Source organism: Hordeum vulgare, chromosome 5H (genome assembly GCF_904849725.1).
Source record: "Hordeum vulgare subsp. vulgare chromosome 5H, MorexV3_pseudomolecules_assembly, whole genome shotgun sequence".
Taxonomy (NCBI): Eukaryota; Viridiplantae; Streptophyta; class Magnoliopsida; order Poales; family Poaceae; genus Hordeum; species Hordeum vulgare.
Genome location: NC_058522.1, coordinates 8,957,856 through 8,961,911, shown reverse-complemented (window position 1 = coordinate 8,961,911; position 4,056 = coordinate 8,957,856). Strand labels below are relative to the sequence as shown.

At 45.1% G+C, this 4,056-nt stretch overlaps 1 pseudogene; it reads left to right on the top strand.

Annotated features, from left to right (window-relative positions):
- Positions 1–1,350: 1,350 nt before the first annotated feature.
- Positions 1,351–3,826, top strand: LOC123399084 (annotated as a pseudogene).
- Positions 3,827–4,056: the final 230 nt, after the last annotated feature.

Below are 4,056 nucleotides of genomic sequence, written 5' to 3'. Positions count from 1 at the left end.
CCATGGAGGAGGAGACCGTCTAAGAGGAGATCGAAGTTCGCTGAGGAGATCGGTGACACGATGGAGCAGGACGTGAAAGAAAAAACAACACCATGGAGGAGGGGACCATCCACCAGCAGATGGGTGCCATGTGGAGGATATTGGTGAGTTTGGTGAGGAGATCGATGACACGACATATCTAAACATGGACGAGAAAAACAATACCCTGGAGGAGGAGACCGTCCAATAGCATATGGGTTCCATGGGAGAGGAGATTGAGAAGTTCGCTGAGGAGATTCGTGACACGGTGGAGCAGAATGTGGACGAAAAAACAACACCATGAAGGAGGAGACCATCCAACAACAGATGGGTGCCATGGGGGAGGAGATTGACAAGTTCGCTGAGGTGATCAGTGAAACGATGGAGCAGAACATGGACGATAAAACAACGCCATGGAGCAGGAAATCGTCCAACAATAGATGGGTGCCATGCGGGAGGAGATTGTCGAGTTCGCTAAGGAGATCGATGACACGGTGGAGCAGAACATGGATAAAAAAACAACACCATGGAGGAGGAGACCGTCCAGGAGCAGATGGGTGCCACTTGGAGGAGATTGGCGAGTTCGCCGAGGAGATCGGTGACATGATGGAGCAGAACGTGGTCCCATAAGGGTGCGTTCAGTTTGAGGATAAGTTGTCATGGGATGGGTTGATTCCGTCCCTGGCAGCCCATCCTCGCGTTCACTTGTGTTTTCATCCGGAACCGGACCGTCTGCATGCAATGGATATTCCTTTAAGATGCTTCATCTACCGATGCCTGGGAAACGTAGGAACCGGCTCGTTATTCATCGATTGAACGCAAAAGAAAAGAAAAAAAAGCCTCACCGCTCACCCCCTCACTCCCGAGGACGTCCCACCCCCGAACCCTATCCTCTCCCTCTCCCTCTCATTCTTCCCTCCTAGCCGCCGCTCTCCCCTCGCATCTGCTCTCCACCAACGGTGAGACGACGGCCAACGGCGGGGAAAGAACGGGACGGCCAGCGGCGGGAAGGAACCTGCCGCTCCCACCCCATCTTCCTCCCGTCCGACCTGCAGCAATTCCTCCCCCAGCTCGTCCTGTGCAGCAGCCCCTCCTCCTCCCAGCCCGACCCGCCGCGCTGACCCCATCTTCGTCGAGCTGCAGCAGTCCCTCCTCCTCCCAGCCCGACCCGCCGCGCCGACCCCATCTTCGTCGAGCTGCAGCAGCCCCTCCTCCTCCTGAAGGTATGCATCTCGTTGGCCAGCACCATCCCTTCCCCGTGCCACTTTTCTTGTACTAGGAAAAGCTAGGCTTCTTGCTGCTGTTATGTTTGATAGAGTCCATGCATTGTAGATGGTCAAGAGGGTGAATAGAAGGAAGAGGATGATTAGGGGTGCTGCTATTTTTGTGGTTCTTGCTGCAGTGGCGGTAATTGTTCGTGCCATAATAAGGAAGAGGAGAGCTTGCATTTCCTATGGCCCTATGCATGAAAGAGACCGGCAAAGATTTGATTATCTAAGTAGCAAAATTTGGCAGTGTGATGTGAAGTGTAAACACATGTTGAGGTTTGAGAGAGCTCCTTTCTTTCATTTGTGTGACATATTGAGGGATCGCAAGTTGCTCAAACCGACTATACATTTAGATGTGGAGCAACAAGTGGCAATGTTTTTGCATACTATTGGACATAACCTTCGGAATAGGGTTGTGGCAACAAACTTTTGTAGATCATTTGGGACAATTAACATCTACTTTAGACGTGTCCTTCATGCCATAGGTCAGCTGCGTAATGATTATATCAGGCCCCTTCATTGGAGATCCCAACAAAAATAGAAGGAAATCATCGGTTTGACCCATATTTCAAGGTATTTAAAAAAACTATTCCTTAGCTATTTAGGATATAAATCAGGCCATTTACTATTTTGTCAATATATAGGATTGCATTGGAGCTATTGATGGTACCCATGTGCGAGCATCGGTTACAAAGGATGTTGAAGCCTCTTTTCGTGGTAGGAAGGGATTCACCACTCAAAATGTGATGGCAGCGGTAGATTTTGACCTCCGCTTCACATATGTGTTGGCTGGTTGGGAGGGGACAGCCCATGATGCGACTGTTTTAGCTGATGCATTAGCACGCGAGAGAGGGTTACAAGTGCCAGAAGGTAAGAGATTGCCTTAGATTTGTCCATATATTAGTGCAAGCCTTATCATCATTTTTCTTTCTCTTTTTTAGGAAAATTCTACCTAGTTGATGCGGGATATGGAGCCAAACCCGGTTTATTGCCACCTTTCCGTGCCGTGAGATACCATTTGAACGAGTGGGGCAATAATCCAGTTCAAAATGAAAAGGAGTTGTTCAATCTGAGACACTCATCACTATGGGTGACGGTAGAGCGAGCTTTCGGATCTCTCAAGAGGCGATTCAAAAAATTTGATGATGCCAAACCATTCTTTCTATTTCCGGTACAAGTAGACATTGTCATAGCTTGTTGCATCCTTCATAATTATGCACTATCTCAAGGGACTGATGAATTCATTATGCTGGAGGTGACGTGGACCACCCAACCAGTTCGAACACAAAGGCAACAAGCAAGTGATCATAGGGCCACGATTGACCGTAGGCAACAAAATGCTACACAAATGTGGGTGGATAGGCAGGCCATGTATGGAAATTGAGTAGTATGGCATATTACATGTCAAAACCATGTATCTTTGAGTTTATGTAATGGCTCGATAATTGTACCATTTGTTCTGTTGAAACAATCTATTACTATCATTGTTATTCTTTTATGGCTGGAGAGAATGTTACTTACTATATTTGATATTTGTGATGATCCATTTTTTTATGGCTGGACAGAATTTTATTTACTATATTTGATACATTTTCATGGCTGGACAGAATTTTACTTACTATATTTGATACATTTTCATGGCTGGACAGAATTTTACTTACTATATTTGATACATTTTCATGGCTGGACAGAATTTTACATACTATATTTGATACATTTTCATGGCTGGACAGAAATGGACACCATTGATCTCTCGGAAGCAAGTGCAACCACTGCTGGAAGTGGACAAGCTGTGTGGACCAACTCCATGACCACCATGATGCTAGGCTTCTTGGCTAACCTAGTTGCTGATGGCAAGAGGACTTCAAGTGGGTTCAAGATGATGCATCACAACCAATGTGCTGCAGCTTTGAACGAACACTTCAAGCTAGTGATCACCGGCGGCCAGGTTTACAACCATCTTGAACAATTTTTGTACTATCAGGCTAATCATTTGAACAATTTTTGTAGGATCACAAATCTGACGTGGCCTTCTTGAATACCCCAATTGAGCACTACCGTGCGATGGAGACAATTTTCATGCAAAAAACTGCTACAGGAAAGAATGCAAGGTCTGGTAATGATGACCTTTCCATTGAAATAGAAGATGATGACAATGGTGAGGTGAACATGTCACCAAATGTTGGTGAGTCCTCAAATCCCAATGAACCAGCAAAAAGGAAGGCTAAGGTGGTGAAAAATAAGGATGATCCGTTGATGACAACTCTTCAAGATGGGTTCAAACTTGTAGCTGCAGCTCTTGTGAAGTCTGCTGGAGATGAGGATACTATACCTGATGACCTTTGGGAAGTTGTCTCCGGCACTATTGGATTTGCTGAAGGATACCTTGCTCACTACTATGCCCATCTTGTGGACAATCCCAAGCTAGCAAGAGCTTTCATGTCGCTCAGCGACTCTAACCGGTTGATTTGGGTGAGTAGGTATGTGACGAAGAACTTCGCATGATGCATTTATCGTATGGACTAGCGTGAGATGATGAACTTTGCATTATGAACTTGTATCGAATTTTAATTAGGAGAGCTTTTGGATGACTAGTATGTGAACCATATGTATGGATTGTAATGAACAATATTTCTTTTCGATGATGACCTTGTGATATTGTTGCATCTTATGATATTTGTATTGAAAATCTGTTATATATGATGTTATATATTTGTTTGACTTGTGATCATATACTATTAAATTGCTTGTTGAAAATACAAAGAAAATG